The sequence below is a fragment of the Glossina fuscipes genome, unplaced genomic scaffold (genome assembly GCF_014805625.2).
Source record: "Glossina fuscipes isolate IAEA_lab_2018 unplaced genomic scaffold, Yale_Gfus_2 0, whole genome shotgun sequence".
NCBI lineage: Eukaryota > Metazoa > Arthropoda > Insecta > Diptera > Glossinidae > Glossina > Glossina fuscipes.
In genome coordinates, this window is record NW_023998414.1 from 11,870,922 (window position 1) to 11,886,243 (window position 15,322).

The window sequence follows — 15,322 nt, forward strand, 5'->3', positions numbered from 1 at the left end:
TAACTTGAAGCACACATTCAAAATGTTAATGTGTACGCCCAGCTTTGCGGTGGATTTTAAGTGTGGTAAACTATTTTTTTTTTTGTTCTTCTGTTCTTTTTTTTTTTTTTTTTTTGTTAATGAGAAACCTTTGAGATGACATGAATCAATGCAGAAATGCTTGCAAGTATGCGCCATCAGTGAGTAACGATATATTAGTTTGCTTATTGCGTTAGTAATATTTAGGAATGCGTTACAGTAACACAATTAGCTTCAGATTCATACCCAGAGTTTTGTCATCTATCCATCTTTTATTTTTTTTTGTTGTTGATCTTCTCAAAGTGAAAAACTGACTTAACTTTGGAAAAGTGCAAGGCACCTCTTGGATGGTTTAAAAGAAATATTGTAAACTTAGAAAATTCAAAATACGATATTTCGATTTTCGTTCCCATTGACTCTTTTATACCGGCAACTTTATCTGATCTTTTTACTGTACTCACTGATCATTCAGTTTTACGCCTTTTTGCAGTGGTTTTACTCGCATTCTTAAGGGGATATTTTTTATGCGTTTTTTCTTTTTTTTACACGAAATATTTTACGGTAACATTTATTTATTTATTTATTTGCTGCCGGATAAGTTAGATCATATGATCGCCTATATTGACAACTCTACCGCATTTGTGGTTTGGATCCGAGACCATTGAGTTGTTAGTCGCGATCCTTTGCTCACTCGGCTACTTACTCGACATGGTGACATTTATATGCTGACTTTTCCAAATATTCTTTATTCATTTACTGTTTCTTTATGGGGCTTTAAATCTAGTTTTTTTTATACGGTCATTTTAAAAGTGATTTTCGCACGACCTTCTTGTTCTTCCTTTCTTTTTTATGTAGCCTTCTTTACAAAATCTTTTATATACTGTTTTTGCCATATCCTAGTGGCTTTTCTCACAGGGGTCTTTTTGATTTTATTTCATACGACATTTTTTTTGCACGTGCAAAAGCTTAGAGTACAAATTTAACAGCAGGAGGAAAAAAAATGTATTCTTGTGTTTAATTTAAACGAAATAAGTGTGAAATAATTCACTGTACTGTACTGCAATAATATACGCGACAAGGGTGTTAACAACGGGGCAAAAGAGACATTGGACAATTTTCTATATAAACGCCGAGCAGACAATATATATGACGCGAATGATTTTTAAAGAGCATAAAAAAACAGATGACATGTCAGCTTTTTCCTATTATCTCTTATTTCATATATTTAGCTAAATTTCTTGAACAGGAAACCGGATTAAAAGGTTTTGAGAATAGAATTTTCGTTAAGTTTATGATAAAAATGATTTCCATCTTATAGTCTATAGCAGCTATCAGCAGATGAAGTAGTGATGGGTATCTAAAATTCGCTTCAAGATAAAAATTTGTACAATTTTCTTAAAGCTTACGAGCATGTTTGTTATGCAGCCCTTTAATGTCAGTCTTGACGATCTTCATCATCATCATTATTTATTATTTTTATATTATTAGTGTTGTTTAATGTCAACAAGAGATGAGGAAGAGATAATGTCTTTAAGTTAATTATGAGGAGATTTACTACAAGCGCAACATTTTTAAGCTCATTTCGTATGCAGTGCGAATCGCAAAGAAGAAATGCACCTTTATATATATGCACATGTATATATTAATGTATATATATATATATATATATATATATAAATACATACATATGTACATAATAAAATGTGATGAATCAAAACTGAGGCACATTTAACTGAGGGAGGGTATGATCGCATGCCGATCATGTTTCTTATTTGACTTTTGTTTTCCTTTTCTAAACATGTATTTCTCTAATAAATTTTTCATTAAGTTTCGTTAATGCAAGTATCACTAGGGGTGGCTTATAAACATCTGGATTAATAAGATGGGTTGGTTGGTTGGTGGTGGTGTAAAGGAAAAACTTAAAATCATTTACACAGATTTTTATGGCGTTTGTCGTGATGATCACGTTAAATTGTTGTTGTTTTTTTTTTTTTTTTGCCTTTTTGTTTGCTGTATAAATAAATATTTAAAAAATATTCGTGTGCTTGTTTTTTATAATTATAAATATTTATGAGTAAATTAAAAAAAAAAGACTAAAATAAATTGATTTTTTTTTTTTTCTCAATAAAAGAAGAGAAACTGTTTACTTAAAAAAACTTATTTCGAATAATTGATTTAATTATGTTTTTTTTTAGTTTCTTTCTATATCTTTTGAAATATTATAAATTCTTTCAAGTTTATCCATCTAGATCTGTACACATTCACATCTGTGCACATTGCCCGCGCACATCATTTAAATTAATTTAAAATGTCGTTATTTTACACATTTACGAGCGCACAAATTTCTCTAAATTATTTATAACATTGTTTTGAGAAAATAAAATGAACAAAGAAAAAAAAAAATAAATAAATAAAAAAAAAACATCATTATTTATTAACACATGCTTGTTAGTATTAATGTTATGTTTGAGTTTTGTGTTTACATGCACATAATGTTCCAATTGGACGCACCCGCTGTGTCAAGGACAAAATTGTACGAATTTGTTTTTTTTTTTTTTCTCGCTCTCATGCGTTCATAGAGATTTGTATAAAGAAGTCTCCATCAGTATCTGTATATTTGCCTTTGAAATAGTTTTTATTTATTTAATTCTATTTATAGTTTATTTCATTTTCAATTCCTATTAGTTAATAACACATTCAAAAAAAAAAAATAATAATGAGAAATGGCGAGAACGGTAGAGAGGCACAGAGAGAGAGAGAGAGAGAGAGAGAGAGAGAGAGAGAGCGAGAGCGAGAGATAGAGTGATAGAGGGCAAAAAGTGAAAGATAGAGAAGACAGAAGTTAGTTGGAGATAGGCAATATATCGTGCTACCGATAAAATATATCAGTAACGAGTTCATAGTTGAGAGCGGCATATCAAGTGTTATACATTATATATATAATGTATGCCAATTCGCTCTAGTTGATTAAATTCATGGCATCCAATAGTATTGTAGACGATTGACTTGAAATATCCCTAACTATGACCATCAAGTTACATAATTCACATCAGTAATATTCCATATAATTGAACCCATACTCAGCTTTACTTTCCGATATTATTTAAGGCGCCTTAAGATTTGATTAGGTTTTTCCTATCTGTATATAGTGCTTATAAGAAATTGTCAAATCGCCTATATCTCTAAGGTAACCCTAGCCACTGATCCACTTAAGTAACTTATAAATGTGCTCACATATACTTATATATATAAAAAAAAAAAATGTGTTTTTTTTTGTACAAATAGATTTATGTGCTGCATGCGTAGACGGTGTGCGGAAGTGATGTACGAATTATTGCAAGGCGAACACTAAACCCAATTGGAAATTTTTACATATAAGTAAAATATTATATATCTCTAATCAATTTTACAATCGCTACCCCATGCGAAAAAGGTATTTGTAGACAAGTTTCCCCTTTGCTAAAGCGGACGAATGAAAATGCAAGCCCTCTTAAATTACGAAAGATTATCAATCGACTAAGGTATGATTTTAAACTAGTTTACAATAGCTACAAGCATGCAACAATTGCTGAAAGCCACAAATATTTTGGTTAACAATAACCAACATAAGGATGTTCCTCACCGAACCATCCTTTTTCATAAGTGAATGCTTTAGTTGGGATCGCATGTGTCCCCCTTTTTATTGAAATGATATGCTGGAGGCATATAATTATATCAACTTGTGTTAAACAAAGCTACAGACAAACTTACGGGCTATCAGTGTTCGTTTTGCAAAATGATACCTCAAGTGTGACCTTGTCTGAATGAATTGTGAAAGTATTATAAATCGGTTATAAACACATCTCATGTTAGAAGTTGGTTTTTGTTGGATTATAACAAATTTTGAATGAGGACAGTGCTGAGCTGCAAAGGGACTTTCATTCGATTTTGATTCTACTCCTTGTACTCCTCATTATTATTGCCTTCGGTGACTTTCGCGACAGGAACGCTAAAGTGTATACTTGTTAAAACCGTAAACAGAAGGGGTATGAGAAGGTGTTTAATATTCCACAATGCGAGATATATTAAAAATGGCAAAGCAAATATTGCTTATATGGGGTGTGATTATAAAAAATGATTTTATTCAATCAAGCTTCAAGACATAAGATCGTTCTTGAGCCAAAGCGTGGCAGTGCGACGAATTTCGTGAAATGATCTCGTGAGTTATAGCTTGGGAATAGAAATTTCTGTATTTACATCAACCAACATCAGATGGACAGATGGCCACATAAATGCAAGGGTACTCAATACTTAAATTTTAAAAAGTAGCTCTAAATGGCTTGATACAATACATCATAAAGACCTGGTCTGTCTTAAGATGTTCTTCACAATGAACACATCCTCGTTAACTTAATACATTGTTCTATTTTTGGTGTGCGAAAAGGGTTACATAATACACATCCGCGAATCTAACGTAACTTATGGAAAAGATAAGTCACTTAAGTTGCCTTACCTTAACGCAATCGACTGTTGGCATATGCCAAGATCTGCTAAGATGCCAACGATAAAAAAAAAAAAACAAGCCCCTTGAAAACAGAATTTTTCCGAGAGTCCGAATAGTAGGATAAACGGATTAGGTTTTAAATAATAATTAAAGTTTTCTAGATAAAATCTTGAGATAATCGGAATACAAGAGGAAAAAGGACAGACGGACAACTCAGATCAATTGTATGAGCGAAGGAGACGATGTTGTTAATGCATCAACAAGATATATAACACTGTCAGATTTATACTATGTGAACGGCCTTAACTGACTTTTAAGCTTAATGTGAGAAGAGTTTGAAAGAGGATTGAAGAGAAACATAAAGATCGATGTTTTTGACAAAGTTACGTAATTTCTCGTCTCGTAATTTCAGCGGAAAGAGAGTCAGATTTATTTACAACTAAAAATAGAGTCAAGCGAGACAATTGAGTTAAACTGGCGATCGTTAATTTGTAATATTTTTTTTTATTAAATTTTCTTCTAGATTTTTTAAACGGCTACGCAGGTTTTAATTCAAGTTCAATGAATTCGTTTCTATTATTATTGCTGCTAACTTATGCATGATATTTATTTATTCGAAAGCCATATGAAATTTATTATACCAGTAGTAAAGAATGTAAAGAAGAAATAGTTTTATTTACTTTGAAAGAAGAAGAAGAAGAATAAAAAGAAAAGTGTTTCCTGATGTAGGGCACCTTAGAATTGGCGTTGATCGTTATTTTTCCTCTCTCTTCAATTTATTTATTTCATTGTTTGTACTTCGTAACTATTGCACGTAATATTAACGCATACCTTGCGTAATTTTTTTCTAAGCTAAAGAGATATCTACGATATTTTGTGTACATACAGTGTATGTGGGAATGTACACGTATACAGTTAGTATGTAAAAAGCGAAAACATATATATATTAATATATATATAAAGAAAACAAAAGAAATAAAAAAAAAAAAAAAACAAAAAGTTGGAGATGATGTCAACAACATTCAGCGTCAGCAATAGGAGCAATATCTCTGTTGAAATAAGGCAACAACAGCAACAAAAACGAACAATGAAATTCATAAATTATAGGAATAACGTTGAAAGAAGAAGGAAAGCAAAAAAAAAAAAAAAAAAAAAAAAAGGAGAGAAAACCAACAAATAAATATGTTGAGATAGACCTACTAAAACTGTTAATGTGTATACTTCTCTGTAAAAGTAAGCGCTGATCTTTCTACATACATGCATATTACTTAAGTGTAGGTAGTCTATATAGTCTACGAACGATAAAATAATCATGAAATGAAGGTTCGATTAGTAAAGGAATAAAAATTTTAGTATATATGAGGTTAAGTCTGTGTGCGTGTTAAAAAAAAAAAAAAAAGGAATGCAAATGCAACTGTATGACAATATTTTTTGTATTTTTTTTGTATTTTTTTTTTATTTTTATTTTATTTTTATTTTATTTTTTTATTTTTTTTTTGCTAAACTATGTGCAGCTAATGTTATATATAGTTTTAAGTGATATTTTTTTTTTAACAGTTTTTTCTCTCTATTAATTTGGCGGTTTTTTGGTTTCAAGTCATTGTTTAGCGATAACTTTTAAATATATATCTGGTGTATGTTTTGTGTATGTGTGTGATTATGTTGTTGTCATTGATAAAGAGCACAAATTTAGATATAGATCTATAACCTGAACAACATAGCACAGCATAATATGGCTGCAAAAAAAAAAAAGGTAAAGAGAAAAGAAAGGAAAAAAAAAATATTTTTTTTTTTAACATTTTTGGTGAAACTAGGTCAAATGCGAAGCCATGAAGTGAAATGTCGAACGATCATTTCTTGATGAAAATATGTGATAATCTCTCTCTTAGATATAAAAGAAAAAGAGGAGAAAAAAGATGCTATTAAAAATGGGGTTAAACGAAAACATCTCCATGTGTGTTTCCATAGTTCTTATATATTAGAGATTAATTTATATAAAATGTGAAGAAATTTGCCAAATGAAAAAAAACCAACAAGATGTATATAGATGTGTATGTATGTACCTGTATATCTATATACATGTATACATCTCTATATCTATATATATGTAGACACATATAAAACTTTTTTTATGTGAAGTTAGTGGCAGCGCACTGTCAACTAGTGGTCCTACATTGGGGTAAAAAGCCACCTCGGAACCGCTTTCTTGTTACCTCGACATGAACATTTATGAATTCTTGATTCTCTCCATATCGATCTACCTTATATGTCCTCGCTTGAGATTAGCAGTTCGTAGGTTGTCTTCGTATGGCTTTATATCAAAGCATGTCTTGCAGAAAACCGATTCATATCTTCCATCTTTCGCTGTTCGTTAACATGACCGCTACCAGATTATCTGGCGTGATTTCTATTTCCGGAAATCTGAAAAGCGTGGTTTTCTCTAAACATATATACATACTTGCATGCACGTATATGTGTATGTAGATATGCGTGTAGACATATGACACTGAATGACTGCGCAGATTATTGATAAGTACTTTTGTTTATGGTTTTTGTGTTTCATTTTTTTTGTTTTTTTTTTTTAACTTAATCTCTCTCCAATTTGGTCTGTTTAATGACTCACAGCGAACATATGCATTCCTCAGCTTTTCCCGACGCTTAGATGCATTTAGATGCATAGATTTTTGGAAAACTCAAGTGATTTTGCGGTGACCTTCACATTGTATCGCAATTGTGCAATACATTCTTTACGCATGCGAAACCGTTCTGCATATATATGTATTTTTTTTTATATATATGTAGTGTGGATGGAATATACTTTTGTGGGCGCCATTCGGGCAGATTTACTTTCTTGTTTAGATGCTACTTTCAAGATGAGAATGAACGATCGCATATTACCTGGACAGAGGGATTCTATCACAACTCTCGTACTCTTCAAAATTTCGATTCTTTTACGCACAATCAATTTTGATCTCCGCAAGGTAGCTGAAGCAATAAGAGCTTCAGAAAGAAAAACAAATCCTGGATAATGCTATCCAGGATTCACTTTAGGTTCATTGGATTATTTACTTTGCACAGAATATATTCCGCAAGTAGGAAGTCTCTGGTACCGGAGCTACGTTAAGTTTCTCAATTAATGGAGATATTACATGTTCGTACTTGTTTATTTGCCTTTTCCCCTTTTCAAAAATTCAAATCTGCTTTCAAGGCGTTTGTGTCACCTGCCAGAATTTACTTAACGATTTCCGCTTAAATATATGAGACGTTTCGTTCGCTAGGACAAACTAAAAGCAGAGGAATTGGAGGCGTGATCTTGATACTACTTGAATATCCTCTTACGTAGGAAATGTTTTGATGCAAAAGCCGGTTATATACTAAACCACTTGTGTGACATTTGTACAACGCCATGTTAAATTCGTGGGAATATAAATAACGCCCATAATCACATAATAAATAATAAAAAAGCCCGCATTACACCACTCGACTTGGAGTAATATTCTAAATTGATTTCCGATCGTCTAGGCGTCTGTTGTGTTTTGTTTGTGAAAACTTGGTATTCGATTTACAGATCGAAAAAATTTTAAAAGTTTGTATGGACTTGTTTTGATCCAAACGTGTTTCGGCGTTTTCTTACATAACGTGTAGTATTAGGAAAGAATTGTTGTAGAATGGCGCAGATCTTTCCATTGTGGGCCTCGTCCGACCATAAGATTACTAAGATTTTTGCGATCGAAGTCGTATTCTTTTACCATCGAGCCTAGTCCTTGGCCTGCTAAACAAGCAATGCTTTCGCTCTATCTATTGCGAGCATTTCGACTCGACTATGTTTGAATAGTCAGTTATTTAACACACACACACACACACACATACACAATATCACAATTATCCTAACCTAATTGTACCAGACGAGGGTGTGATGCATCATCAATCAGTCAGTAAGAATAGAGAATAAGAATTTATTATAAATCTTTGCTACATTTTTATATATATCTTTAATGGTTTTTTACAACAATTCAATACATAAATACAATTACAATTACTATGAGTATTCTAGAGATTTCTTTCAAATTTTTTCAATCTCTTAATGGTCTAATAAAAATGACTGCTTAGTTGTTGGTCTAAATATCCGTAGTCACGAGTACTTCATATAATGCTTATAAATCTTTCAAAAAGCCACAGAAAACATTCTAAAGCTAATGGGAGATTTGCGTAAAGTGTATTAAAATCTTAATTATAGAAAATGCTTGAGCACTCACACTCATATTTACAGTGTGCAGTGTGCAGTGTGCAGTGTGCAGTTCACACAACAAAGTGCAAAACTTTATAATGCTTTAGAACAAAAGACAATTGGATACTGCGTTGCTAATGATCGCCGTCGAGTTATTTATTATTAATTTTAAAAATCTCTACACTATGTACAAGCGAATGCTTGCTTTGCTTAGCTAACAGCCATTTTCTGTATAACTTTAAAACACTTTAAACGTGGAACGTATCGCAGTAAGCAAATAACCTTGAATTGCAAAAATATGCTTTAGAAAAAAAAAAAAAAAAAAACCCTTTTTTTTTTTTTTTTTTTTGTTCTTCTCTTTTTTTCCTACATTTTTTTATTTATTATTATTATTATTTTTTATTTTTTCTTCTATAACTAACACTTAGAGTTTGAAAGTAAAGTAATTTCGTTATTCTGTTTGTAACAACGAAAAATATGAATCAGCAACTCCCGCTCACTTATCACGAAAAACTGAATTGATTTAGCGATGTTTGTTTATGTGTTTGTCTATTTGACTAAATAACTCGATGTTATGTTGTGTCGCACTCTCGTTTCCAGTAGTTAGGATATTAATCTTAATTTGTAACAGATGTTTGTTTTCATTGAACCCGGATGCGTTTTGCAAATGAACGCGTACGTGACTACGATAACTCTCTGTATAAAGGTAAACTTTTGAATATCGTCAGCGACAAAAAAAAAAAAAAAAAAAAAAAAAAAAAAAAACAACAACACAGTTGAAAGCTGAAATTTTACCGATATTCTTGGTTCCTGCCGGCATCAGACATCAAAATACTGAAAATATGAAAAGGTCCAAATTGAGACTCGGACCAAGTTGCGAATTCACTTGCATTCCAAATAAATTGCAGTATTTACACATGTCGCCTATGACATTAGCTGAGAGCGTGTTACAGTCATTCATTTCGATTTAACTCTGCCGACATTAGAATAAAAAAAAAAAAATAAAAAAAACACATATCAATTAAAAAATGTACGTCCATGTCCTCTTTGCCGCGTATTAGTCCGTTGCGTATCCTGCGTCGGTTTCTTGCTCGTCCCTTGTGTTATGTCAGTTCATTCGCGAATGCGAGTGCGTATGTATGTTTAATTTTCAATCCCCACATATTTGTGTTCAATATTTCGGTTTATTCGATAGATAAGACGACACTTAAATATGTCGAATACGGTAACAAAGATAACGGAATGCAATGTAAACCGCAATGAAGGCAATGAATGAAAGGCATGAACAATTCCCCATTCTTCCAATGGCTTCATAGTTGGTGCACTTCTTAACGTTGATCTCACTTTTCAAATGGAAATCTTTAATAAAAGGTCTTGGATTTTTTGGATTTTTTCCCTTATGACCGCGCTCAACGTGATCTTCGAATTTGGTTTTTAATTTTCACTTTCAAAGTTTGGATAGTTGCCTTAATGGGAAACTGACTGATCGTATTGATACACGTGGTACGTTGCATCGTTGGGCAATTCTTCTCTTTGATAGGTTGGAACTTTGGAGGATGAATGAATTCTGAATTCATTCTAAGCCCTTACGGGGCTAACGGATTTAAAAATGAAAGCTTTGGAAGCTCCTTTTTTTATTTTAAATGATCGTAAGTAGTGGTAAACCAAGATTCGGTTTAAATCTAACGTAGCTTTCTAAGTTATTTTTTTAATACATTTTAATGCCTTTTTTTGTTCAATGCTGTGTGCGTTTTTTTTTTTGTTTTTTTTAACAAAGTTATTGTTTTGTTGCTGACACTCCATACACTGCAAACACAAGTTAATATCATTAAAGCACACACAACATTATTCACATTCAGTCTATAGTAATTTTTTACCATATAAATAAAACATTTATTACACACGTCCAAGTTGCGCATGCTTAGTGATTTGCATTATGTTAGAGTATAGAGATGACGTTTGAAAATACATATACCTGCATTTATATATATATATATATATATACATAAATTGTGAAAAAAAAAAAAATCTCACAAAAAATCAATTCATGAAATATTTTACACGAGTTTATTCATTCGCGGTGTTATTAAGTTATTTAATAAACAATTGTTAGAAGTTGTTATTGCTGCAAGGAAATAAAATTTCGGTTCCGTCATTTAGTTATTAAATAAATATTTACAAGTTTATATAAGCAGTTAGAGAATAATGTTTAATTTATGTATGATTTTGTACTTTTTTTTTTTTTTTTTTTTTTTTTTTTGATATATTTTAAGTAAAGCATAATTTCAGTGTCACTGTCAAGTTCGTTTGCTTAGGTAAAAAAAAAAAGAAACAATGATTAACGTTTTATTTACGAAAGCGAAGATTATTTCTAATAAATAGCATAAGTCGTAACGAATGGCATCGGAAATGATTTTACATAACGAACTCTTGTGTGCAGCGCATGGAGAGTTCTATTAATTTCAGGGAAGTTGCTGCGCAAAGTTTCTTCCTCAATTAACTGTAAGTATATCGCTTTAAAGCTTTCACTTCTCCAAATCGTTTTCCGGTGCCGTTCAATCGAAACTATCTACAAACGCGGTCTCGTTCTTTCAATTTCTTCACTGCGCGATGCCTAAAATATTTCGTTGCCTTATTATTTTAAGCTTAGATTTCTTAACAACTGATGATTGTTCTGATTGTGATATAAGTTTGATTGAATATTTTGCCAACTGTCATGCTGCTAAAGCGGCCAAACCTTTTTAACGAATATTTCTTGTATGACATATCCGTTGCTGGACATTTCCGAGTCTCACTGAATTCCAGCTTTTACTAAATATATATAAGGAATTGAAAAATATTTATTTCTTAATTTCAGTCAATATCTGCTATTTGTTATATGTTCTTCGCATATAAAACTAAAAGATCGCTTTGAACATTTTTTGAATTGTTGTTAATATTTTCTATAGAGGAGAACAAGGATAATTATACTCAAGAATATATTTGCCTAATAGGAAAATTTCTATTTTAGACCGCATTGAGTATACAGACGTATGATCAGATAGATGGAAAGGTGGTAGTGAAATTTCCATTTTCTTGGCAAGAGGGGAAAATTGTCAAGTTAAATGATCATAGCGTCCAGTTCGTCTCATTATGTAGAAAAAGAGTTAAGCAACATGTAAACACATTATAGTGGAACGTGGCCCACCACTAAATACTAACTAATAACATCTTTTCAAAATAAGGTGTTTTATGGAGAGTGACCGGAAATTGGAGACAGATCCAAATCATTTCCTCAGCATACGTCCTTGAGCGAAATCATTGCCGTAAAACAAAATTTCATCAAAATATCTCCAAAAGTTGCGATCGTTATGTAATTGACGACCATGAACCATATGAAATCATTTGAACTGAAATTTAACCTATGAACTCGTAGTAGAACACAGCTTTAAGATTATTGGATCGTTAGACGCACTTTATGCGCATCTTAAATAAACACTAAAAAAAAAAAAACCCATTTCGTACTAATCAACATGAAAACGCCCATTGAAGATTTCGAAACTGTGTGATTGTTCGAACGATCGATCATAAGGAGTTTCTCTTTCCTCTCGAAAAAAAACACCTCTGCATTTGGTCTTTCTTTTTTTTTTTTTGGGTAGCGGGAAAAGAGGCCTAGAAACCAAAAAGCAAAAACCACGATTATATTTTTTACGTATCGTCGGTTTTATGCTATAAATTGTTGCCTCTACTAGCGGATTCTCGGGGGTAAAAAAAAGTACAAGGAAATATTAATAGGGAAAAGAAAAGGCGGACTCTTTTAAAAATGTTGGAGATTTTGAAGCGGTGCTCTTCATAAGGGAGTAGCCGGAAAAGAGTAGATCCGATGAATTTATAGCATGAAAAAGTGCCTTGCAATTATTAGACTTTACGAGCATTTAAAATAAAACATTGACTTTTATGATTTTAATTTATGATAAACTTAAGTTATACAAGGCGCGTTACTTTGACTTTTAAATTGATCTTCATTTTTGGGAGGCCAATGTACGAACAATTGTCGTCAACCTTTCAGCCTTTCTATCAATAATTTTCAATCAGCAGTAACATACTAAATATCCATACTAAATGAAAATATACACACACACACACACACACACACACACACACATATGTTGATTTGAAAGAGCAACTGATGATACCTTCATTTTCCAATCATTTTCTAATAAACACTTCTTTGCAACTATTATAAACGAAAAAGAAATAACCAGGAATTTCCAATTCATTAGGAATGAAGATAGCCGTATGTATATGTCTTTGTACAGACAAATAAATAAATAATTTATTTATGTTTATCAAGAAAAATGCCACAGTGACAATGATTGACTTTTCTGTTAAACAAACTGCCGTTTGTTTGTAAAAATTTACATAAATGTGTCTCTGGTATGAGATGGAAAGTCCCCGAACTCGAGACTTGATTGCCAACCAAACACGTTCAACCATCAATGAATTCTTCTTGTGAGTTTGAGCAAATTCTCCGCAAATAATTTATCAGAAATAAAGTCTATTGTTTTTTGTTATATTTATCTTTTTGGCTGCCTCAGGCAATTCTTAAGCACAACTCGAAAAGCTTTAAAGAAATCTTTAACTAGGTAATGTGATTTGCTTATTTTTTTCATCATCATTTCTTTTTAAAATGCAGTTCAATAGTTTGTACCAATTCCAGAAGATCCCCGCGCCAGAGATCCTCGAAATATATCTGAGACGATTTTATTTCAATCTTTTAACTTTATTCCTTCATGCCTTTTGTTTGTTATGTTCACGAGTGCACGCCTGATAATAGGCAATTGATACTTCGCATATACATATTGGAGGGCGATATTTCAAATTTGAATTTCAGAAATCAGGCGAAATTCGTACACGAAAATGTGAATGACGCGACATTTTAATAGAATTTGCGGCTTATAAAAGAGATAAGGTGTTAAACTTTGTACAAATATATATATTCGAAGGTCAATTAAAAGGTCGCCGGTTTCGATCGTCCAATTAACGCGCTATACGAAGACATTTCGGTAACTCGAATGGCATTGCTTTTAATATTCGCCCTTAGGCGATAAAGTTATATTTATATTTTTACTTTGTGATAGAAAGTCTCGAGACTTTTCAACTCTCATCGTATAATTTATTGTAATTGTTTAGATATTATTGTATTTTACTATTATTTAAATTTAAAGTTAAACTCGCAAGTCTCACAAGAAACAAACTAATGCATAAGATGCTAATGTTAATATTATTGCTTTTACTGTTAAAGATTTATCTGATGTGATGTATTGCAATGCATTCACACGTACACACTAATAGTTATCATATAATATACATACAAACGCACACGCGCTTTTTATTTTTTGCATTTTTATAAATGATTGTTTTGCTTATGTGCAGTGCCACTAAGCACATAAACACATACAATATTTAATTTATAACTATGGGGGCCGGCCATTATTTCAATTGTAAATCAATAGATTTTCTAACGAAAGAAACATATATACCTATATATATATATATATATTTATATACATATATCCATATATCAACAACATATACATATTCAATGACAAATGCTATTACAGGCAATATTTGTTTATATATGTGTATATGAAATGTTAAACGTTTTGTTAATTTGGAATTTATTTGCAATTGTTTAGCATTTCATTATTTTATGCGATATCGGAGATTTTTTCCTATATTTTTTTTTTTTTTTTATTTATTTATTTATTTTTTTTTTTCTAAACTAATAAAAATTCAATTTAATTCAATTAAAATTGAGAAAACAAAAAAAGAAAATAAAAAAAAAAAATAAATAAATAACAAACATATCTACACACGATTAGTTTAATAATGTTTAGTAGCATAAATTTACAAATATTAATTATATTGCATCGCATGTACGTGTGGATGATAACTTTGAATTGTTTAGCATTTAAAAATAATCAAATTATATATTATACGATAAAGTCTCTTAAAATCCCTAAGGCAAACAAAAGTAATTAAATCTATAGCTTTTTCTTATGCCCTTAAACATGAAAATATGAAAAAAGAAGTGAAAAATTATGTGAGAAAAATGCGGATTGGAGCATAGTCCGGACTTATATGATCAATGCAGTTATTGTTAATCACGTTTCGTTTACTTTCTATTCAGTAAATTTTTTTTGCAGATTATTTGTGACGCAAGATTTTCTCGGATTTGGGAACATTTTTTTATGTACATGTGTACACTTAGGTTGAGGTATTTAAGAAATTATTGACAAGTTTTTGAAAGAAAAACTTTTGCTTTTGGAAACAATTCTTGGCCGCACATTCGCAAATAGGTGGAGAAACATAAAACAAAAAAAACAGAAAGAAAGGAAAAATAATCAAGGGAATATTATGGGAAATCGCGTGGTGAGATGCGTAAAAATTATTGAGAAGGTTGATGTAGAAACAAATAGTTTTCGAATTAAATAAAGCCAATCAATCAAAATAAAATTCAACGTTTTTCGTGAAAGCGCTTATGTGTACGGCCAACTTGAAAGACATTGTTGCAAGGTAAATGCGTTTAGAGTCTTAAATAATTGTACGCA

General features: G+C 31.4%; 1 protein-coding gene across 2 annotated transcripts in view; it reads left to right on the forward strand.

Moving 5' to 3' along the window:
- The window catches only part of LOC119642658 (serine-rich adhesin for platelets), a 327,583-nt gene that overhangs the window by 30,186 nt on the left and 282,075 nt on the right, over positions 1 to 15,322 (forward strand). The gene's annotated exons all lie outside the window — the stretch shown is intronic.